Below are 26,115 nucleotides of genomic sequence, written 5' to 3'. Positions count from 1 at the left end.
AATAATGGTGTTGTCGGTGGATTGTCTGGAGATCCATGGGATTGCCATAATCCTGGATTGCTATATCCAGTCTGTTTGGCACGCCCCGGCCAACCCGGGATTAAACCTTCTCATCCCTTCCAATCCCTCAAACCAAACATGTCCTAGGCAAATTTGAAAGGATTAGGGTGGATTGGATGGGATTTAAGGTAATGATGGTGTTGTCAGTGGATTGTCTTAAGATCCATGGGATTGGGATCAGATCACCGACTCTGTTTGGCACGGCAGGCCAATCCTGGGATTTGACTTCCAATCCCTTCCAATACCATCCAATCCCTTCCAATCCGACCGGCCAAACGGGCCCTTAAAAAACCCGAGCGTGGTTCTTGAAACATGGATCCGTTGAAACAGAACGTCTTTTATGGGACTACTGAATACAGGAGACGTCAGTAAATTGGTGGGGCCACTAGATCAATTGATTAGATCATTGGAAGGTGGGTGTTGCCCCCGTGTGATACAAAAGGTGGATCCAACAGAAACTATATGGCAAACAAGCATATCACCAAGATTTTGGAAAAACACTTTATTAACTGAAACCTGCGTTTGGTGGTGGACCATGGAATTGTAATCTCACAACTGATGCTGTGGACAACTGTATGCATTTGCAAACTCAAACCGGAATATCTCGTGTAGAGGGCACATGTAGATGGACGACGGGTCTAAAACACATGCATCAATGTGGGCCCGACAGATATGGTGGATTGTCTACAATTGAAACTAATGATACAATTCTTTTGCTGTTTCCAAATGACGGATGAAATATGACTAAATGCAGTTTCATATCTAATTCCAAATTTGTGGCATCCAGTGTCCAAACAGACGACTCATATTCTTCCATTTCAATGAGCGGGAACTTGTAATCGGACATAAATGGAAAATGGAATTGAAGATGAGTAACTTGGAAGTAAATGGTTTACTCGGCTGCGTTGGATAAAGTAAATTCCAATATCATATTTTGATGGGAGTAACGGGGAAGAATTGAAATACCTTGAAAATTTTCAATATATTCACATGAACGTCTATAATATCCCAAATTAGATATTTAATAGGATGATTATAATAAACCCATTGAAATATATACCTTAGCTTAAAATGAAAAAGTTTTGAGCCTCAGGTGGACCACAATTGCAAGGATCACAAATAACTTACTAAGGTCTTTTAACCATCCATTTAAATGGTCAATGGTAGACCTTTGACGGTTTGGATCATTTTATTAATGCAATTTTACTGATGTAGATGATAATTAGATTGTTTTGGAATATCATTACCATGCCACATACATGGTGGGCATGTATGTATGGACACATTTGTTTACTGGTCCAAGGGACTAAAAATGATATTTCACTCTCATTCACTTCCAAATGCTTGTATTTGGAATGCATTGGACTTGTTTAACAAAATTTCCAAGACCTACATTTGATTAACAAATTAACTTTAACATCATTTAAAGGAATAATTGTAAGCCCATTTAGACAGCCAATGTTTGGACAGTTAAGGTCATTTCATGAAAGTGATTTTAGCGTTGCAGCCAATCATGGGATTGTTTTAGCATATCACCAACGTGCCACATGTATAGTGTGGATTGGTAGACTAGTGACACATTTGTTACGAAGCTGATATTCCAAAACACAAACTATATATTTCAAACCCCCCAATTCTTCCAAAGGCAAAAAGGAAGACTGCTAGATTCGAAATATAACCAAATACTCCTATTTCCGGGCAGCCTAAAGAGCCCTAATAGTAGTGGCATGTTGGAGAGGATAATTACCAGAAGACTCTCTGGGCGCATTCATACATCACATGGCAGTGGCAGAGCATGCTAAAGTGGATAACAAGCACACAGGATGCAATTCGAAATTAGAAGAAATCTAGTGGCAAATAGCAACGAGCATTATCCAGAAATCAAGACTAATATTCATACATCACGGAATTTCTTAAGAGGTTCAAAAGGCTATGCTTGTCCTTTCATATCTCACACACCAGATTGTAATGCAATTGAAAACATGCATGGGTTTTGACTGGGACTCATTTCTTCCCACTCTTCTTCAGCCCTGTACCTCCAAATGTTCCTTTCTGGGATGCCTTGGCCCTCATCTCCTTCAGTGCCTGTACAAAACCAAATGAAATTTCTCCATCAAATCCAATCTCCACAAAGGATAAGCACAAAAAATAAGATCCCAATCGGACACTCACCTTTTCTTCATCTTTCTTCTTCTGAATATTTGCCAGATCAGTCTGCAAAAGACAGAAAAATCATTCAAGAGAGGATAGGTAAAGAGTAAAGGCCAGATGTGAGTGCCTGAAAAAATACCACCACTATTTTGTCTATTTATCGTGGATGACAGGAAAGAAGAGGAAAGAAAGAAAGAAAGAAAAATAACTAATCCATACTCGACCTCACATTTCCTCAATATCCCTTCCATTGAATCATTGTGGGAAGAGAGAGAGAGAGAGAGAGAGAGAGAGAGAGATCCATAAAATGGCATTTCTGATTTTAAAATCATCCAACAACATAACTGGATGAGCTTCTAGTGACAAAATCAGGCTTTTATGACATTGACGATTCCATACAGATTTTTCTAAGTGGAAACAAGTTAAAAGTTGTTCTAGTGAAAAAGTCAAGGTACCATGTTATGAAACTGATTTGATGGTGTGTGATGTGTCTTCTCAGTTGAAACAGAATTAAAGTTTGAGAAGCTACCAGATTGGCTTAATTAAGATAAAACATCTTCAAGGTATGAATGTTCGGAGTATACTTTAAAAAGTTGTTTTCTTCATCTGCAAGGTAGCATTTTTGTCCTCTAATCATGCCATGTTGACAATTCTTGAAATCTAACTGTCAGATCGACCTTGGATCTTATTTTGAATTGTCCATAAGCTTCTAAAATTATCCAGATCAAAATCTACAGTGGATCTCTGCATTCAACTGGTAGATTGAGTTATTTTTGAGCAAAGGTGCGAATTTTAAGTTGTACACTCAACTGCCAAACCTATTTAAGCTATAGCGTAGGATTTCTTCCCAAATTGTTTCTACACTCACATATACTGGATTTCATTTGCATGGAAACACTCCAGGATTATCAATACCCAAGTACAGCAAAAATTCAGGGTGTTATGGTCTACCCGCTAAAAGAAAATTTCCTCCTCGAGATTTACCCAAGTGAGGTCGTCAAAGAGTTAGGATACTTTTCCTTGATTTCTGCCTCGCGCTCCCACGTTGCTTCTTCTTCTCCATGACGTGACCATAGGATCTTGACCAAAGGAATCATCATGTTGTGGAGAATTTGATCGTTACAATCAAAGATATGTATGGGCTCTTTGACATAAGAGGCGTCATCTCTTAACTCAACCTATTCCCAGTTGATAACATGTGATGCATCTGTTTCGTACTTCTTCAACATAGAAATGTGAAATACATTATGTATGTTTGATAAGCTCAATGATGACAATGCAAGACGATAAGCCACCGCCGCAACACGAGCGAATATCGCCTTCTTTCCAAACCTCATTATTCATTTCATACTTTTAGAGATCTCGTTTTCGATTGTCTACATAACTTTTATGTCTACTCTTTGCGGCTTTGCAAACATTTCTTTATAATATCAATTCTTTCAAATGTAACCTGCGTGAGCTCTGGTCAAGTAAAGTCTTTTTGCCAACTTCTGGCCAACAATGTGGTGCATGATAGGGTTGACAATAAAGCACTTCAGAAGGGGTCATGCCTACACTTGCCTGTAAATTATTATTATAAGCAAACTTAGTGAGTGGAGTATTCCTAAGTTATGCACTGATACCAACTTCTGTCACACCCCATGCCGACAACCTCCGTAGTACCCCGATTCCAGCGCCTAGCACCCATATGCCAAGCTTCGAAAGTGGAATCCCACCAGAAGGAGTTTCGAGGTGATTTTTTTGTAAAGGAGCATAACCATAAGTGTATGCAAACAAAAACATCATCACATATCCACTAAATATTTGATTTGCACAAATGTTGGAAAGGGAAATACAAGGTATAACAAAACTCCAAAAGATTAGGCACGTGCGCCAGCCTCACTACTGCCACAATCTAGTATAACTTGTGGCATAAACAAACGCACATAAGTTTCCTATGAAGCCCAATAGAGTGCGTGTGTGCGTGCACAATGCATATGACAAGTGTATATGCATCGAAGTGAGCAAAAATAAGGGAAGGCTATACTACCAAGTCCATTAATGCTATCAAATGCGGCGCAAACATGCCAATCCTCATCTAATCCACATTTTAGAACAGTTCCCAACTGGAACATACACAGGCACTAATACGCAACGCGTGATCATGCAAGATAAGAGACCACACTACTCGCCTCGTCACAAGTATGTCAATGACCACCTAGCTCGCCAATAGCAAACGCATTTCCAACATGGTGTGCCGTAAAGGCTGTTACGTAAAGGTAACGGTAGCAACCGTTACACATTATGGGGTCAAAAAGGTCGTAACGGCCGTTACGGATAAAATGAACCGTAAAGGCCGTTACAACCCCCGTAACGACCCGTTACGTCCCCTCTATAGGCTATAATGGCCTCGTAACGGGAGAGAGAGAGAGAGAGAGAGAGAGAGAGACCATAACAGCCGTTACGGGGGCCGTCACGGCCGTTATAGCCCGTATCGTAAAGGTAACAATGGTGGCCGTTACAGTCACCGTTACCATTACGGAATACCTTAATTTCCAAGCTGGTCGGTCTTAGTGGTTGGCACGGCTTATTGGTATTCAGCACACGGGTGCTCATGGATCCACTCGATCTAGGCATTAGAGCATCCTACTAGTACCACAGGGGTTTATGGATTTTCACCTAAGGACATCTTTAACATCCAGTAAAAGTAACTAATTTATGGTGTCAAAGCCGCAGTAATTACTACCTTGATATTGCTAGGGTTTTATGGATTTTCACCTAGGGACATCTTTAACATCCAGTCTTAGTCTCAATCGCCACTACACGCTTCAAGTAGGTGAGACCATACCCTATTCCAACTGAACACGACATAGTGGTTGGCACGGCTTATTGGTATTCAGCACATGGGTGCTCATGGATCCACTCGATCTAGGCATTAGAGCATCCTATTAGTACCACAGGGGTTTATGGATTTTCACCTAGGGACATCTTTAACATCCAGTAAAAGTAACCAATTTATGGTGTCAAAGCCGCAGTAATTACTACCTTGATATTGCTAGGGGTTTATGGATTTTCACCTAGGGACATCTTTAACATCCATTAAAAGTACCCAATTTATGGTGTCCATACCCATATACACCGGTCACAGCAAAGCCGCGGTAGTTACTACCTTGATATCGCTAGGGTGTATGCTACAACCCTGATGTTGCTAGGATGTCCATGTAGTCATGACATAGATAATGGGCAATGCATGACTCATACTATCCAAGTTATGAACCAAAATTGCGCATACAGGTCCTCCAATTACCTCAAAGCCATAGGGCATAGAACCACAAGTTTACCATGCATTAGGCAACCGATAAAATGACATGGGTACGAACCTCTACCCCACGGTCGAGTGTACGCTATCATGATCAATCACAATCCAAAGCCAAACATACATTGATGCGCATGACATGTGGATGGCATTTCATTAATGTACTATGCATGTCGTTAAGGTGTGGAGCGACATCACTAATAGTCTAAGCATACCGACATCTTATAAACACATTATCATACAATACATGTCATTGATCACATAAGAATATGCATGGGTCTAGGCAAGGTCCACTTGGATCCAACCCTAACGGGTCCCATAAGCTCCTATGGGCCTACAAGCTAATGGGCCAATTTGTAGCAAGCCATGTGGACACATCAAGGGTCCACTTAGGACTCTACCCTAGCCCTTAATCATGTTTCTAGGCTTCTAGAAGAAAAACATGGGCTATTTAGTGGGGTCCATGACTAATCATGGTTGGCCCTATAAGGGGCTTCAATGTGGGCCTTACAAATGATCCAAAGGTTGGGCCAAATGTGGCGGCCAATGTTTACACAAGTCATGGCCTAGGTGTGGGCTTGAACAAGGAATTCTATTGAGCCCTAAGGAAAAGCCTCATTGGTGAGGTAAGTTGGCCATGTCGCATGGCCCATTGAGACTTGAATCTGCCCCATAATCGGGCTCATGCATTTGTTGAGACTCAAATATTGCATAATTTTTCCCATTTATATCTTGGTTTTATGAACATAAATCATCTTAATATTCTATTTTACTCATGTATGTGTTACAAGGTGAATTTAAGAGCTTGGATTGAAAAAGGTGTTAAAAAGTAAGAATTTGATGCTCAAATTCACCAAGGCAAGGGATGGATCTTAGGAGATCAAGATTGAAGAATTCACATGCCAAAGATCCAAGAAAACCAAGCGAGGAATGAAGAGAATCGAAGATTTGAAGTGAAGAATCCTGAAATCGTCCTAAAAAAGTGTATTCTGAAGCTGTGAAGTTTATTTTGAAAAACTACGCAGCAGGAAGTCTATTTTAAACGAACTATGCAGCGAGAAGTCTATTTTGGGAAAATACGTATATTTGAGGCGTTTTCTAGGGTTTTCAACTTTGTACGAAAATTGGAGTTCCCTACTTATAAATAGGGCCTCCTAGGGCATTCTAAAGCATCATTCAAAGCATTCAAGAGCAATATTTAGGGTTTTTTAAAGAGTTTTTAGTTTTATTAAAGCTTTATAAGTTGTTTATTTCCTTTTAGATCTTTTCTATTTGCAATTTTTCTTCTTTCTTTCTTGTTACTTTTTATTTTTGCAATTTAATTATGTTTTTCTAAGTTCCCTCTAGCCCAAGCTAGAAGGGAAGCACATGGGTTTAATATTTCTTTAAGTTATGATGATTAATTGTTTTAATGATGAGAAGAATGGTGTATGCATGTTATCATTATTTAGGTTTTGTTTTTATCCTTTTGTAAGATCCATATGTTTCCATCATATGAGATCCACATTGATGGATAGGCTTACCCTAGATTAATCAGATTTCCTAGATAGGAGATGTTCTCAACCTGTTATATTTCTTTGATATTCATTATCCTATAGATATTGAATACTTAAAATCACCGGCGCTTGAGAATATATGTCAATGGTGCAAATCCATTATTTTCTAATCTTTTATATCATTTATTAAAATATTTAAAGTGTTTTATTTTCCGATTAGGCTGACCATAGTGCTCAGATCCTAGTTGTGTTATCCAAGTCATCATGATTTTGGAACATTAACCTATGTGTGGAACTTTGAAGCTTGGGTGTTTTTTATTCAATTGAATTACATCCATTCAAAAATCCAAAAATCAAATCATCGTTTAGTTTTTATTACTTAGTTTGTTTTGCATTTGATTTTTTCCCTTCTCGCAATTCATCTCCTGTGGGATCGACCTGTATTCACAAGATATTACTTATGAACCTCGCACTTGGAGGCAAGAAATCAAGTTTTTGGCGCCTGTGAGAGACTGAGATAGATTGGATCTGTGCAAGATAGCTAAGGTAAGTTTTCTTCTAAACCCTCCAGATTTTCTATAGATTTTTTTTATTTTTTTAATTTTTTTTCTTTTTTTTCTTTTTCTTTGAAAGTAAATTCAATTAGGTCTTACAAGCACTAACTATGACATAAGGTTGTCCTGCCTAGGATTTTATCACCCAAGTGCTATGGTTGTCCTACCGTTGTTGTTTGATCACAAAGATCATCCGCTGAATCTATTTTTCAGATTAGCATAGTTTAATTTCTGCATTAGTTTTACTTTTATTTATTTATTTTTTTTTATTTTTTTTGTGGATTGAACCCTCATGGTCGGCCCTGCCACCTGGGTTGTTGATTTATTTTGCTTTGTGGACTGAACCCTCATGGTCGGCTCTGCCACCTGGGTTGTTGATTTATTTTTCTTTGTGGACTGAACCCTCATGGTCGGCTCTGCCACCTGGGTTGTTGATTTATTTTGCTTTGTGGACTGAACCCTCATGGTTGGCCCTGCCACCTGGGTTGTTGATTTAAGTTTTTATTTTTATTTTAAGTATCATACTTGCGATTTGAATTAGTGGTATTTGTTGTGTGGTGTGGATGGTTTATGTCCCGTTGGAGTAGGGATCAAAACAATCGACTCTCCTCTGAAGGGGGACTAGTTCCAGGCCTTGATCATTTACTTAGAAGAGGCACTCAACATCACTTGGATTCCATGGCAGACCCAGTTGATAATCCAAATCCAAATCTGCAAGATCCAACTATAAATCAAAATAATCCTCCTCTTGAGGATGAAAATGAAGTTCATAGGAATGTGTTAAATCAACCACGGACTTTACGTGAACATTTACACCCTGAGAGATCAACTTTACCATCTTGTATAGTATTCCCTGCTCACACAGGGAACATTGATTTTAAACCAGGTGTGATTCAATTAATTCCTAAATTTCATGGCTTAGATTCTAAAAGCCCCTACTTGCACCTCAAGGACTTTGAGGAAGTAATTGCAACGTTACAAGTAAACAATGGCAATAGGGATGTACTTAAGCTTAGGTTATTCTCATTTTCTCTAAAGGATCGGGCCAAAGCATAGCTTAACTCTCTAAGACCTAATACCATCACTTCATGGCAAGCCTAAAGTAGAGAGTTTTTGAAAAAGTTCTTTCCCGAGCACAAAACAAATGCACTAAAACAAGAAATCATGTCATTCTCCCAAAAGGGGAATGAACTATTTTTTCAAGCTTGGGAGCGCTTCAAAGACATTCTAATTACTTGTCCACATCATGGTTATGAACCATGGCACGTGATTGATGTTTTCCGAAAGGGGCTCACCATGGATACCCGTCAGTTCATAGAGATGATGTGTGGTGAAACCTTTCTTGACAAAGATCATAATGAGGCTTGGGATTTTCTAGATATGTTAGCAGAGAATACTCAGACATGGGATGTCTCTGCTAAATCAGATCAAACTAGACCCATTCCTAGAGAGAAAGCGGGAATGTATGTCCTAAGAGAGGAAGACGACCTTAATGCAAAATTCGTTGTATTGGCTAGAAAGGTCGAAGCCTTGGAAATTAGGAAGGTTGATATGGTTAAAGCAAACACTTCCTTGGGTAATTTTTGTAGCATTTGTGGTGGTACAGACCATGACACAAAGGATTGTCCAATAATCTCAGTTGTACAAAATATCACGCATGAGCATGATTAAGCAAATGCTATAAATAATTACCAAAGGTCAGTTATGCAACCATTGGGAAACACGTACAATCCAAATTGGCGTAACCATCCTAATCTTAGTTGGAGGAATGGACCACAAATTAATGTGCCCAATGCACCTCAAATGCCTCCACAAAATAACTTCTTTGGGGCACCTAACAATGCACCATATGTGCCCCCGCCAAAGCGATCATCTGTGGAGGATGCATTGACCACATTCATGAACTCTCAAGCTCAAATGAATCAGTCTCTAATCCAATCAAATCAGGAATTAAAGACAGCTATGGCTAGGATTGAGACTCAACTAAATGCTAGGGAAAAAGGCACCCTTCCTTCTCAACCTGTGCCAAACCCTCGAAACACACATTTTATTGGAGACTCAAATCCAAGTGAGCTACATCATGAACAAGCTAAGGCCATCATTACCTTGAGAAGTGGAAAAGAGGTCGATAACAAGATAATGCAACCGGTAGAAATACCGGAGGATGAGCCACTATCTCAAGAAAATGATGAACCGGCTATGGTTCAAGAGCCGCAACAGCAAAAGGATAAAGAGACTAAGTCATATGAGCCTCCAGTTCCGTTCCCATCTAGACTTCGGAATCCAATTGTCCCCATGAAATATCAAGAGGTGTTGGATGTGCTCCAAAAGGTTACTGTCAATATTCCTCTGCTTGATGCCATTAGACAAATTCCATCATATGCTAAATATCTCAAGGACTTGTGCACTGTAAAGAGAAAATTAAATGTGCACAAAAAGGCCTTCCTTACTGAGAAAGTGAGCGCTATCATTCAACAAAGGGTTGTACCCAAATACAAAGATCCAGGAAGTCCCACTATTCCTTGTATTATTGGAAATTTTCAAATTGAGCATGCTTTGCTAGATTTGGGTGCAAGTGTTAACTTAGTACCTTATTCGGTTTACAAACAAATGGGGTTAGGCGAGCTTAAACCAACCACGATTACACTCCAACTCGCTGACCGCTCTATTAAGGTACCAAGGGGAATTTTAGAGGACGTGATAGTCCAAGTGGAGAAATTCTACTTCCCCGTGGATTTTATTGTACTAGATACTGAACCATGTGTAAATGCTAGCGCTCAAGTTCCCATCATTTTAGGCCGCCCATTCCTAGCAACTTCAAATGCAATCATAAATTACAGGAATGGAATGATGAACTTGTCTTTTGGTAACATGACTCTAGAGCTAAATATTTTCAATCTATGTAAGCAGCCCATTGATAATAATGAGATCCATGAGTTGAATTTCATGGACTGCTTGATAGAAGAAGAGGAATTAGAACCTAGTCTGACTGATGAATTGATTCAAGTCATTGGAGACTTGAAAATTTTTGATTTAGAAAAAGTGCTTGCTGAAATTTCTGATGATAATGAGAGCACAACCACCCAGGACATTGGTATGTGCCAATGGAGACCGCGCATTCAAATCCTATCTATCGAGGACTTGTGACCTCTACCATCACCAACCAATGTTCCAAAGCTTGATTTAAAACCACTGCCAAATGAGCTTAAGTATGTATACTTAGGTGAAAATAAAACTTATCCTGTGGTGATCTCTTCATTTTTAGAGAAGGATCAAGAGATTAAATTGTTGAAAGTTCTAAGGGACCACAAAGGAGCCTTGGGCTGGACCATTTCTGACATCAAGGGTATAAGCCCTTCCATTTGCACCCATCGGATCCACCTCGATGATGACGCCAAACCAATTAGACAACCTCAAAGGCGTCTCAATCCAAACATGATGGAAGTTGTAAAAAATGAGGTGATCAAATTATTGGATGTGGGAATCATCTACCCAATATCCGATAGTGTTTGGGTGAGTCCAACTCAAGTAGTCCCAAAGAAATCTGGAATAACTATTGTGCAGAATTCTAATAATGAACTTATACCAACACGTGTCACCACTGGTTGGCGTGTTTGCATTGACTATAGAAAATTGAACCAAGTCACAAAGAAGGACCATTTCCCTCTACCATTCATTGATCAAGTTTTAGAGAGGGTAGCAGGTCACTCCTTTTATAGTTTTCTTGATGGATATTCTGGATATAACCAAATAGAGATAGCCCTTGAAGACCAAGAGAAAACCACGTTCACTTGTCCATTTGGCACGTTTGCTTTCAAACGGATGCCATTTGGATTGTGTAACGCCCTAGCAACTTTCCAACGGTGTATGTTAAGTATTTTTTCAAATATGGTTGGGAAGTTTCTTGAGGTTTTCATGGACGACTTCTCTGTATTTGGGAGTAGTTTTGAAGAATGCCTCAACAATTTATCTCTTGTCTTGTCTAGGTGTGAAGAGAAACACCTTATCTTAAATTGGGAGAAATGTCATTTCATGGTTCAAAAGGGAATTGTTTTGGGCCATGTTATCTCTAAAAATGGAATCGAGGTAGATCGCTCAAAACTCGACATTATAGCTAATTTACCTGTCCCCCGAACTGTTAGAGATATTAGATCACTTATAGGGCATGCTGGTTTTTATAGAAGATTCATCAAGGACTTTAGTGCCATTACTATACCCTTGACTAATCTTCTTCAAAAGGATGTTCCATTTAAGTGGACAGATGAGTGTGTAAGTGCCTTTAATAAAATTAAATCATCCCTTACCACTGCACCTATCATGCGTCCACCAGATTGGACACTTCCTTTTGAACTAATGTGCGATGCAAGTGATTATGCCATAGGGGCTGTTTTGGGCCAAAGGAAAGATAAACGGCCCTACGTTATTCACTATGCGAGTAGAACTCTAAACTCGGCCCAAGTGAACTACTCAACAACTGAAAAAGAGTTACTTGCAGTAGTTTTTGCTTTGGATAAGTTTAGGTCCTACTTACTGGGATCCAAAGTGGTCATTTTCACGGATTACTCGGCTTTGAAATATTTGTTATCTAAGAAGGATGCAAAGCCGAGACTTTTAAGATGGATCCTCCTACTCCAAGAATTTGACTTAGAGATAAAAGATAAGAAAGGAGTAGAAAACGTAGTGGCCGATCACCTTTCTAGATTGATGTTAGATGATTCCACTGAGGAGATACATATCCAGGACACTTTCCCTGATGAACAATTATTTGCGATCTCTAAATTACCTTGGTATGCGGATATAGTGAACTATCTTGTAACGGGAAAAATGCCATATCATTGGAAGTTACAAGATAGGAAGCGTTTTGAAACCGAGGTTAGGAACTTCTTCTGGGATGGTCCGTATTTATATAAATATGGGACTGATCAAATTTTTAGACGCTGTGTCCCAGAGGATGAAGTTCGAAGTGTTATTTCTTTTTGTCACATGGAAGCATGTGGTGGCCATTTTTCTGCTAAGAAAACCACTGCAAAAATCCTACAATGTGGTTTTTACTGGCCCACCATGTTTAAAGACACCCATGCTTTCTGTGTTGCTTGTGATAGATGTCAAAGGTTGGGAAGAGTGTCCCGGCGCAACATGATGCCTTTATCCCCAATTTTACCATTGGAGATTTTTTATTGTTGGGGTATTGATTTTATGGGTCCATTTCCATCTTCTTTTAGATTTCTTTATATATTGGTTGGTGTGGACTATGTTTCAAAGTGGATTGAGGCAGTTCCAAGTAGGACCAATGACAACAAAGTGGTCATACGATTCCTCAAAGAAAATATTTTTGCTAGATTTGGAACTCCAAAGGCCATCATTAGTGATGGCGGGTCTCACTTTTGCAATAGAACATTTGAGGCTTTGATGAAGAAATATGGCATCAAGCATAAAGTGAGCACCCCATACCACCCACAAACGAGTGGGCAAGCTGAGATTTCTAATCTGGAAATCAAACATATTTTAGAGAAAACTATAAGGCCAAATAGGAAGGATTGGTCCCTCAGATTATCCGATGCTTTATGGGCTTATAGGACTGCTTATAAGACCCCGATTGGAATGTCTCCATACAGATTGGTGTATGGGAAGGCTTGTCACTTGCCTGTGGAATTGGAACATAGAGCCTACTGGGCAATAAAGAAATTAAACTTTGATATGGATCAAGCAAGTAGACAAAGGAAATTAGAGTTAAATGAATTAGAGGAGTTGAAGAGAGACTCCTATGAAAATTCTAAAATCTACAAAGAGAGGACCAAAGCTTTTCATGACAAAAATATCCCGAGGAAGAATTTTGAACCTCAGCAAAAGGTCCTATTGTATAATTCCCATCTCCAGTTCTTTCCGGGAAAGTTAAGATCAAGATGGACAGGCCCCTTCATTGTGAAAAATGTTTATACTCATGGGGCTGTTGAAATTGAGAATCCACGTAATGGCAATGTGTATAAGGTTAATGGTCAGAGATTGAAGCCTTATGTGGAAAACTTTCATTTGGGAGAGGAGTCCGTCCCTCTTCATGAGCCAGAATATTCAGAATGATGCTCCTGGTCTGCAGGAGCATTTGTGTATGATTTATATCATATTCAATTTTTTTTAGTGTCACATAACAGGTGAGTTTTTCATGACAGGTACTATCCACCCTTTCTTTTATTTTTATTGTTCTCTGCATTACATTATCATTACATTGGGGACAATGTAGATTTTAGGTTGGGGGGTGTGGATAGTCATCCATGTGAAAGTTTTTTCTTTTGGGGGGTTTCAGTTTATTTTATTATTATTTTTATTATTTTTAGGTTTCAGTTAGGTTTAAGTTTTTTTTTTTTTTAGGTTTATAAAAAAAAAAATTCAACATTTTCAAAATAATATTTTTATACAAGAATGTGAACATGATATTATGCGAATTCCAAAGGCAAAGTTAATATTTAGTCTAGGTTGATAGTAGTCCGAATTCTGACAACTGAAAATTATAAACTTGAGTTCAATTATCTAATCACTAGTTTACAGTGAGTTGTAATTTGATGTACTGAATTCACAATACACCCTAGCTAACTAAGTGAAGAATATGATATGTGAACTAAAATAACAACTTTTGCTTCAAACAAGGTTGAATGAACTAGTACCATTGATATATGTTTAAAAGAGAGAATATTAAAGGAAAAAAAAAAAAGAGTGATGAAAAAAAGAAATTTTTATTATAGAGCATGAATGCAATGACCATAACAATCGTATCAGTAATCCGGAGTAAGAATACCTAAGTATCCATTACTGTTACCATTACAAGTACGATACCTTAAGTTATGAAGCAAACCCGATGGGAATCTTCATCTAAGGGTGGTCTATAATAATGAGGATATGATGATAAAAGAAGAAATGTCATAAAAAAAAAAATGAGATAACTAGAGATTTCATATTCTTGGGATGATTGAAAGGAGTTCGGATAGGGAACATGCATATTTCTCAAAGTTAGACTAGTGTCACGAAGCACCTAAGGATATTAGGTTATAACTATTCTAAATTTTGATTAGGTCTCCGAACTCAAGGATGTAATGGATTAAAAAATTAAGATTCTAGTTAACTTCATATCTAGGGTAAGTATTGTTTTGTTTTGGAATTCATATGATGAATGGAGGCATAATTGTATAAATTTTATAGTGTTGAAATATTTTTCTTATTTTCAATGTTTGTGGGTAACATTTCTGGAAACCCTCACGAGACTATAACTCATCCACTAGGGGAAACCTAGGGGTTTAAAGGCTTGTTGCATATGCTAAATGCAATCGAGATTACTTGCGAAAGTAGTGTAGTTAGAATTTTATTTTCATTTTAATTTTGTTTCTAGAATTATTTTTTATTCTTATTTTTATTTTTCTTCGCTTATTTTGCTCGGGACTAGCAAAATGCTAGTTGGGGGGTGTGTTGAGACTCAAATATTGCATAATTTTTCCCATTTATATCTTGATTTTATAAACATAAATCATCTTAATATTCTATTTTACTCATGTATGTGTTACAAGGTGAATTTAAGAGCTTGGATTGAAAAAGGTGTTAAAAAGTAAGAATTTGATGCTCAAATTCACCAAGGCAAGGGATGGATCTTAGGAGATCAAGATTGAAGAATTCACATGCCAAAGATCCAAGAAAACCAAGCGAGGAATGAAGAGAATCGAAGATTTGAAGTGAAGAATCCTGAAATCGTCCTAAAAAAGTGTATTCTGAAGCTGTGAAGTTTATTTTGAAAAACTATGCAGCAGGAAGTCTATTTTAAACGAACTATGCAGCGAGAAGTCTATTTTGGGAAAATACGTATATTTGAGGCGTTTTCTAGGGTTTTCAACTTTGTACGAAAATTGGAGTTCCCTACTTATAAATAGGGCCTCCTAGGGCATTCTAAAGCATCATTCAAAGCATTCAAGAGCAATATTTAGGGTTTTTTAAAGAGTTTTTAGTTTTATTAAAGCTTTATAAGTTGTTTCTTTCCTTTTAGATCTTTTCTATTTGCAATTTTTCTTCTTTCTTTCTTGTTACTTTTTATTTTTGCAATTTAATTATGTTTTTCTAAGTTCCCTCTAGCCCAAGCTAGAAGGGAAGCACATGGGTTTAATATTTCTTTAAGTTATGATGATTAATTGTTTTAATGATGAGAAGAATGGTGTATGCATGTTATCTGTTATTTAGGTTTTGTTTTTTATCCTTTTGTAAGATCCATATGTTTCCATCATATGAGATCCACATTGATGGATAGGCTTACCCTAGATTAATCAGATTTCCTAGATAGGAGATGTTCTCAACCTGTTATATTTCTTTGATATTCATTATCCTATAGATATTGAATACTTAAAATCACTGGCGCTTGAGAATATATGTCAATGGTGCAAATCCATTATTTTCTAATCTTTTATATCATTTATTAAAATATTTAAAGTGTTTTATTTTCCGATTAGGCTGACCATAGTGCTCAGATCCTAGTTGTGTTATCCAAGTCATCATGATTTTGGAACATTAACCTATGTGTGGAACTTTGAAGCTTGGGTGTTTTTTATTCAATTGAATTACATCCATTCAAAAATCCAAAAATCAAATCATCAGTTTAGTTTTTATTACTTAGTTTGTTTTGCATTTGATTTTTTCCCTTCTCGCAATTCATCTCCCTGTGGGATCGACCCTGTATTCACAGGATATTACTTATGAACCTCTGCACTTGGAGGCAAGCAATCAGCATTAAAATGAATGATCTAGCAAAACGGATACACAACGATGATGTAACGCATACATCAAGGAGAGGACCATGGCAGGCCCTAAACGATGCCCCAAAGGGGGCCCCACACGCTGGATAACACCCACTGTCCAGCATGGAGTCCACCTAGACTATGGATCTGCCTCAATATGTGGATCCCTGCCCTAAAATAAGTTGTCAAAGCGGATGGATAGCATGTATATACAACACCTACATCAAGATGGGCCTCCAGAACAGGCCCCACCCACTAGATAGAGTGGACAACGTCCACACTGTCCACTATCCAATGGGTTGGCCCACTATCAGTGACAGATTGGGCGAAACACATGTATTGTGGGGTCCACTTAGGCTGGCTTAGATGAAACATATACTACATGGTGGGGTCCACAGTGGGCACGATGAACAGTTTGGACAACAAATAAACATTACAGTAGACTTAGGAAGTTTTGAATGGTAGGCATTCAATCAACACTGTTTTCCCTTGGCATGGTCCACTTGAAATTGGGCCCATGCCCTAAAATGATCTGTCAAGATGAATGGACAACGTAGCTAGAAGGCACACATCAAAACATAAAGACAACACAAATATTACATATGCATCGAGATTGGTCCCACACCAATCGGCCCACTATCAAACAATAAAAACAAGGCAGGTTGATCGACCCATTGCACTCACACAACAATTGGATGGGGGGTTGAGGGGGTGCGATCAGACGGTCGGATCTCAATCTCCTCCTAAATCCTCTCTCTAACTCTCTCTCAATCTCTCTTTTCTTCGTTAAACTCTCTCTCTTTTCTTCCTTGAGCTCTCTCAATCTCCTCTTCCTTAAACTCTCTCTCAATCTCTCTTTTCTTTCTTAATGTGTCTTTCTTTTCTCCTCTTTTTCTCCCTTTCTCACTCTCTTTTCTTTCTTTTCCTAGCCCAAATGGTGGATACGTGGGGGGGGGGGGGGGGGTTATGAGCTTTGGGGGATGTTTGTAAAATGAAGTGGGATAGAGAAGCAACGGAGGAAAGAATGAGGAGTAAAATGGGGAGAGGAAAAGGGAGAGAGATGAGGTGTAGCATGGGAGAGGGTATGGAGAGAGATAGGCAAGGGGATGGAAAAATGGATTGCTTCGACTTTAGGGACATGAGGGGATGGGTAGCAGGGGTGTTTTGGGGATTTTAGATGGTAGGTGGCGGTAGTTTAGGTCTTTTTCGCTAATGGTAGTTGGGATAGGTATCGTTGAGGGTGTGAAGGCAATTTAGGTATTTTGAAAATGTGTTTTTGTGAGATTTCCATAAGATTTCTTGCAAGTGGGCCCCACGACACGAGTATGTGCATCGAAATGCGTGTGCACCTTGATTTATGTAAATGCGCGTATCTCACTAGCCAGATATCGCAACAAGATGTACCACGCAACGTTGGAATCACAATGACTGCTAGGGTGTAGGTCCCAGGTCATTGTAGTACAAAATCAGGGGTTATGAATGGTGCTCACCATTCATATCCGTCCAACGTGTGCCGGCACCGAGAAGGCGAGAACTAAGGATACGAAAGGTCTTACAGGGATACGAGTCTTACACAAACATGATTATTCCTAACCTAACTAGACCCAAATTTACTCAACCCAAAGCCAAACCCGCCTTTGAAATCAGGTTGAACCTGACCTGAGGACCTTAAAATATGGAGCCGGCCTTGAGTTGGGTGAATTGGCTTCCTGTTGACCCAAACTGAAGTTGCAGCCCTACCCTTACTTAAGTAAGATGCAATCATAAACTAAATTGCATCCTTAATTTTGAAATCCTTTTAAAATTTGTGTTTCCTCTATTATCATTAAAAAAAAAAAAAAAAAACTATGGTTTCCATTAATGATGTGGACTTTTTCACTCTTTTGATCTAAATGTACTTTTTAATTATCAAAGTTTTAGTTAACTGAACCTCTTCCCAATTACAATAATCCTATGAGCAGAACAAACTAAAAGTAAAATAAAATAGAAGATGACATGAATATAAGTATGATAGATCAGACAGCATCAAAATGTTTTTTCATGCTTCCAAGAAGTCTGCAATTTATTGAATTTTTTATTTTTTAAAAAAATGAAGATGTTGCAATTTATAATCTCTTTTTAACAATTATTTTCAATCTTGTTCATGATATGTGTGGCTTTAAAAGATATTAAGTCCTTTACCAAAGATTGCTTCGCAAATATATATATATATAGAGGCATGCTCACCTACGCACCTTTGCACACGTGTCATGGGTGTGGAATCAGAACGGTCCATAAGATGCGGAATCCCATAAAACTTTAGGGGGTGAATTTTCACCCTGATCTAAGATTCTGGTGGGCCATAGCAAAGAGAAATTCAAATCAAGGGAAGAAACTGTTTGCATTTTTATGGCCCACCCAAGTTTTTGTTCAAAGTAAAAGTTGGTACCAGAAGGTTTTATGAGGTTCTGCTTCATGTGGACCGTTCAGATTTTCAAGACTCATCAGATATGATGAGTTCTCAAAAAAGTTCGTAGGTAGTCCGTGCGAACTGGTTCGCAGGTGAGCGTTCCGCTATATATATATATATATATATATATATATATATATATATATATATATATATATATATATATAGTACATATATATATATATATCATGCTAGAACATTTACCTACTGCTCGGTTCTTTCATCATCATCGTCATCTAAGCCTTATCCCAACTAACTGGGGTCGGCTAAATGAATCCTTTTCAGCTCAGTTCTTTTTGGGAAATATATATTCCATGATTTCAAGAAAAGGAATACTCCATCATCCTCACAGAACCCAAAAAGAAAAAAAGATTTAAAAAATAAATAAATAAATATATGATCTATATAGAGAGAGGAACTACACAATCTTTGCCCAGTAGATTCATAGAATCATACTGCATCTCAGGGCCCTCATTCCGTGAGGGTGGAGCCGTGGCCCATGCACCTGTGACTCAAACTGCTGATCTGATGGGCGTCGCTGCAGATGGATGTTCCTCATAGAATCACCCGCATCAAAGATCCCTGCCACGGAATCTTTGGCCCCTTTTTGGTTGAAAATAGGAACCAATTCCACATTCTTTCTCAACCGTCAAATTGACAGCCACGGATCAAAGGGTTTGTCCGTCGAGAAATTATTATTTTTCCATCGCGTGCCCATCCAATTAGGAGCCAATCAGATAAACGGCATCGATCCCCAGACCATCAGTCCCACTTCTACAGCCGATAGGCCGATCCTAGATTCAAATACCATACAATTCCTAGAGATTTATAATAATAATAAAAAGGTATAATACCTCGTCGTAGTCTTTCTTTTCCGACTTGGGTTGTTTCAGGGGCTTTGCTTTTCCACCTGCACCAGCGAAGGGAAAAGAAGATGATACACCGAGACATACTGAATATGCGAGTCTTTCTTCCGATTGCCGTGAATACACACCCAGAAAGATCTCGGTTTCGATTTTCGGTGTATACGAGAGAGAAGACGTACCTTGCTTGCTCGACATGGTAGTCGGGTCGGAGAAGGGAGATGGAAAACGGACGAGATGATACGCAAAAGCCCTAGAACAATCAATCTCCCAGACGAGCCGTGACGGTTCCTTGTTTGATAATGGGAGATTTTATACCCCTTTTCTTCCCAAAATAACGCTGAAGAGAAACTCATGAGGAATGATCACATGCGTCCGGACGTACGGTAAAATCTGCGGCAAACCGTTATGTTTATATAGAATCTAAACCGTTCATCTGGTGATTCTTCTCATTTTTACTTAACATATTAAGAATTATCTGGATCTATAATTCAGTTGGGACACATCATGGGGAGAATGGTACAATCACGGCTAAAACCTATATGTTTACTGGTGGGGTCCAGATAAGTTTTTTGATGGAGTGATTTCACTTGTCCCTTAAATATGGTGGGGCTCACCTGATGAGTGGGTTGGATGACATATGAACGGCGTGGTGGGGCGCACGTTCCTTGTGGAAGTTTCTACGGTGAGTGTCCCCTCTCTAATGATTCGTATTCTTACTCGAGTGTTGCGTAAGATTCGGGAACGTGCGGCGCCGGCTCGCCTACGAGAAATCGGATTGCGTGAAGAATTACTCGGTGTGATTTTATCGCACCGAGTAAACTCAGTTGGGCCCAGTGTGAATATATGGGATTTATCCACGCCGTCCATCTGTTTTGCTGGCTTATTTTAACGGTTAATCTCAAAATTGAAGTATATCCAAAGCTAAAGTTGACCATATTACATAAATCGCGGGAATAATGACTTCCACTGTTAAAACCTTTCTAATGCCTACAGTAATGTTTATATGTCATCCAATCTGATCACAAATAGAGCTGGGCATTTCATACCCAAATTGGTGGATCCGGCTCGATCAGACCCGATCCGACCCGATTCGAACAGAACCGATGGTCAAGATCAGATAGTGTAATCCAGATCCAAACTATTTTCGAATCAAATTCGAATAAGCCCTGTTCCGAACCGACCCGATCCGATTCGGACCGACCCGATCTGGACCGTGTGTGTGTGTATATAATAATGGTCTCCTACAAACCATACCGCACGAGAATTTGTGCGCACCAAGGAATTCATATAGGCTGTAATAGACTACGTGCACGGTGAGGCCAGCTTACTATCTTATAGGCTAGGGGTGGGCCCCACCACAATACTTTCGTGAAATCCACTATGACCACAAGGTTTGTGATGAAAATTTAGCCAAATAATTCAAAACCTAGTTAGATTCATGATTTAGTTGGGCCACAGTAAAGGAAAAAGTGGGAGAAGAGAATACTTACCGTTGAATTTTTAGAGGGCCCACCATTACATTTACGTGAAATCCACTCCAACCATTACCTATCTAATGAATATTCATGCATGGTTATAAAAAATTAGGCACATTTGTGATTTATGTGTGATACAACATTTTAATTAATTTGGATGGTAAGCATCCTCCCACACTATTTCTATTAATGAGCCCTATTTAAAATAAGGATCATGCTTATGTTTGATCCTCACTGTTAATTTTTTTATCACCCACCTCGTGGGTAGAGTGGATTTCACGTACACGTCAAGGTGGGCATCCCCAACCCATACTATGCATAGGATGGCAAGATTAGCAGGACGTGATTCCATTACGCATGTTAACTGTGCCAATATTGGCAGCGGATAGCTTAGGGTACTGAGTGAACTCTATGTGGTCTGCCATGATTTATGTATTTTATCCGTTCCGTCCATCCAATTTACCAGATAATTTTAGAGCTTGAGCCCAAAAATGAATCATATTAAATGTTCGAATGTATCACACCTTGGGAAAGAGTTGAATTGAACTTCTACCATTAAAAATTTCTTAGGGCCACAGAAGTTTTAGAGGTTTTGGATGAAGTTTATAATTGTTTTTTTTTTTCCTTCATCCATGTCTTTAAGATCTTACGATCAAGTTGTATGACAAATAAACATCACCGTGGGGCCTAGAAAGGCTTCAACGGTGAAAATCATTATCCCCACTGTTTCTTGCGGTATGATTGACCTGATCTTTGGATATGCTTCAATTTTGGGCTCAACCTCTTAAATTGGATGAAAAAACGGATGGACAGTGTGGATAGACCACATACATTCAAGGTAGTCCCAAATGAGTTTAGGATGAGAGCGTATTAAGTAACTCAGTACGCAATCCGATTTCCCCAATACCGACCTAGCTACTAGTTATGCTCATGGCCCCCACAATGATCTATGTGTTTTATTCAAGTCCATCCACTTTGCTAGCTCATTTTATAACATGAGCTCAAAAAATAGGTAGATCCAATCTAAGGTGGACCACACCACATAAAATAATGGTGATTAAACGCTAACCATTAAAAACTTCCTAAGGTCCACTATAATTTTTATTTGATATCCAACTTGTTGATTATGTCATACAGGCTTGGATGAAGGGAAACACAAATATCAGCTTATTCTAAAACTTTTGTAGCCCCTCAAATTCTTTTAATGGTGGGCATTCAATAACTACATTTTCATGTGGTGTGGTCACATCAATAGTACATATGTATAAATTTTTCATTCTTGCACAAAATTTTACAAGGCAGATAATGGTTGGAATGGATGTCACAAACGAATCACAGTAGGGTCCACCCTCAACCTACTGTCTAAGCAAGCCCGCCTTAGTGCGCACAAAGTCTCATGCGGTACGGTTCGTAGGAGACCACTGCTATATATATATATATATATATATATTACTTTTACCACCTCGTCTTTACATTCGACGCCAAAAAATCCTGCCCAACTCTATCTCTCTATATCTCTCTATCTCTCCATATCTGTCTCTCTCTTTATATGTGTCTCTCCCTGTCTCTTGAAGAAGAAGGCAAGTAGAAAGCTAGCTAGATGTCTTGCGGTAGACCAAATTCCTCACTTCTTGTCGTTGGGTTCTGGAGCTTTACGGGATTTCTCTGGTGGAGGGAGATATACATTGAAAAATAGTATATTACTGTATGCGAAAGAGAGAAAGAGAGATATCCGTAGCAGGCATCGGCATAAAGCTGCAGCTTTATTGTCATCTTAACAGGCAGACCCAAAGTTAGAGGGAAGCGGATTGGCTGGTGTAATGTTAACAAGTTCTGTGGGTCTTATCACGAGGTATGTGTTATATCTAAACCGTCCATCCATTTAGCAATATTGTATTAAGGCTTGAGACAAAAAATAAGATAGATCTAACTATTAAGTGGACCACACTATGGAAAGCAGTGGGGGATTGACCGTTTACCATTGAAACCCTTTTCAGGGGTCACAGAAGTTTTGGATCAATATCAAATTTGTTTTTCCTCTTCATTCAGGTATATGTGATCTTATCAAATTTATTTTTCCTTTTCAATCAGGTACTCGTGACCTTACGAAGAGATTAGATGTAAAATAAACGTTATGGTGGGCCCTATAAATTTTCTAACGGTGAAAATCATTATCTCCGCCAATATTTATGGTGTGGTCCAGATGATCTTTAGATATGATTTATTTTTTGGATAATGCTCTAAAATGATCTCAAAAAATAGATGAACGGGGTAGATATAATAAATACATCACTGTGGGGCCCATGTAACTTTGATCTCCTTTGAACCCTTCTCACAGCTCAGAGCTCGAGGAGCATCCGTGCTGTCTTCACACGACACGTACTAGAGCAGCTGGCTAGCTACAGACGGGCATTTATGAAGCTTCTTCGAGAAGCTATGTAGGGGAACGGATTGGCTACTCCCCCTAACACTAGCCCATGGCCGGTAGTCGGTGATCTGTGGGCCCCACCATGATGTATGTATTTCATCCATTCCGTTCATCTATTTTTAAATATGATTTTAGGGCTTTATCCCAAAAATGAGAGGGATATAAATTTCAAGTGGACCACACCATAGGAAAACAATAGTGATTGGATATCCATCATTTAAATCCTACTAAGGCCCACCGTACTGTTTATTTGACATCCAATCTATTGATTAGGTCATAAAGATCAAGATGAAGGGAAAAAACAAAGATCAGCTTGATCCAATACTTTTATGGGCCTCAAAAAGTTTTTAATGGTTGACGTTCATTAAACACTGTTTCCTATAATGTGGTCCACTTGAGATTGGGATATATCTCATTTTTTTTGGTAATACCATAAAATAATCTATAAAAATAGATGAACGGAATTGATGAAATACATATATCATGGCGGGGCCCACAGATCACCGACCACTAGCCATTGGCTGGTGGCAGGGGGAGTAGCTAATCTGTTTCCACTGTGTAGTGGGTGTAAAGCTCCCGTGTCGTGTGAAAGCCTTTCGGAGCGACTTCCTACGCTTGTGACTTAGGTGGGGCCACAGTGATTTTTTTGAAAAGTCCACTCCATCCATCCGTTTTATGAGCTCATTCTAGGACACAAGCCAAAAACTGATCTGGATTCAATACTCAGGTGGGCTAAAAATGTGAGAATTGAACGTCTACAGTTGAAATATTCGTGTGGTGACAGAAGCTTTGAATCATGCTAGTATTTGTGTTTTCATTTCAACCCAATAGGAACGACGTTATAAACGGTAAAGATGGCATGAAACATCACCACAGACGTCAGGAACGTTTCAATGGTAGGAATTTTCCTACATAATTTCATTTATTGCGGCCCACTTGAGTCCTGGATCCTATTCAGTTTTGGTCTTAAGTCCTAAAATGATCTCACAAAACTGATGGAAAGGTGTGGATTTCTCGCAAACATCATGGAGTGCCCAACCTAACTTTAAGTGCGGTAACTTCCTGTGAAAGGCTTTTGCACGAAATCCGAGTACGCGTTGACGTGACGAGATGTCCTGAAGTTTGGTAGGTGTACCATGCACCAGGAGTGTATATTTGCATATTGACGTTAGCAAATTATGTAGGTCCCATCATGAGGTATGTGTTATATCCAAACCGTCCATCCATTTGGCAGGCTCGTATTAAGGCTTGAGCCAAAAAATAAGACAGATCTAAAGATCAAATGGACTACACTTCAAAAAGCAGTGGGGGTTGAACATCTACCGTTGAAACTCTTTTAAGGGTCACGGAAGCTTCGGATCAACATGAAAGTTGTTTTTCCTCTACATCCATGTATTTGTTACATTATTGATAGATTGGATAGAAAAATAAACATTATGGTGGGCTGTACAAAAATTTTAGCGGTGATTTTTTTTTTTTTTAAGAACTTAATCTGAATAGTAGCCAATCAGATCTGACTCAGTTTTTTTGACCAAGTCGGACTCGGTTCAGGTCAGTCTAACATTACAACGGATCGGATTGGGTCAGATGACCCAGACTCGGTCCCGGATCTGACCGAGTTCTGGTCAGGCCACGCAGAACTCGGACCTGGTCGAGTTGGGCCGAATCCGATTCGACTCGGTTCGATGCCCAGCTCTAGTCACAGATAAAAGAAAAAAAACAAAGTAACAGCTTTATCTAAGATTTATGTGGGCCCTAGGAATTTTTCAACCCAATAATTTCAATTCACATTGTTTTCCATGGTGGAGTAATCATGATTTTGGTGAGAAATCTATTTTGTTATCTGTTTTGTTTTTGTGACCTCATTTCACGACAAGAGACAGAAAATTGAAGGGATGAAAAGCTCAAGCGGACAATGGTAGATGGCTAAAACCTCCATGGGCTCCACATTAATGTATGTCATTTAAATCATTTATAAGGGCATCCCACATAAAAGAAATGAGAACCCAAAAAGCTTAACTTGATACAAAATGTAAATGGCCATGCAAATGTTTAGAGGGTGATCATTGAATCCTCGGTGTTCCCTCTCCTTTGGCTTACTTGAGTTTTTAAATCCACCTATTTTTGGTCGCTTGCTCTAAAATGAGCTCTCAAAACAGAATGAATTTGTCACAAATGGGTCCCACCTAACATGTGCAGGAACTTTCTCCAAAAACTCCTATGGGGTGGTATGCGCAAGATTTGGATGTACCTTGTTTTTCGGCTAAATTCCTAAAATGAGTTGGTCAAATAGATAAATGGCATACATGTAAAACATATACATTATGGTAGGTCTTGCTTCGATGGTGCCTCAAACTCACAAGCTCACTTTAAGTCGATTTTCCAAATACCTTGTAAATAAACAGTAAATAAGTAATTATTAAGTGTGGAATGTCCATGTTGTCCACCTGCTTTACCAAAATATCTTGGATGTAAGCCAAAAAACTGAGGCAATCCAAAGCTCAAGTGGCCCACACAAAAGGAAACAATGGCCTTAAAATGTCCACTATCTAAAGTTCCACTGTTGGAAGCTATTT

The 26,115-nt window shown here is 38.9% G+C and overlaps 1 non-coding gene across 1 annotated transcript; it reads right to left on the bottom strand.

The window, feature by feature from the left end:
- Positions 1-8,702: 8,702 nt before the first annotated feature.
- Positions 8,703-8,809, bottom strand: LOC131244850 (small nucleolar RNA R71). Its single transcript, XR_009170623.1, has one exon. It is a non-coding gene; the product is annotated as a small nucleolar RNA R71 (small nucleolar RNA).
- Between the last annotated feature and the right edge of the window lie 17,306 nt (positions 8,810-26,115).

The sequence above is a fragment of the Magnolia sinica genome, chromosome 4 (genome assembly GCF_029962835.1).
Source record: "Magnolia sinica isolate HGM2019 chromosome 4, MsV1, whole genome shotgun sequence".
Classification (NCBI taxonomy): Eukaryota; Viridiplantae; Streptophyta; class Magnoliopsida; order Magnoliales; family Magnoliaceae; genus Magnolia; species Magnolia sinica.
The sequence above is the reverse complement of the archived record's forward strand: the minus strand, read 5'-3'. Positions and strand labels throughout refer to the sequence as shown.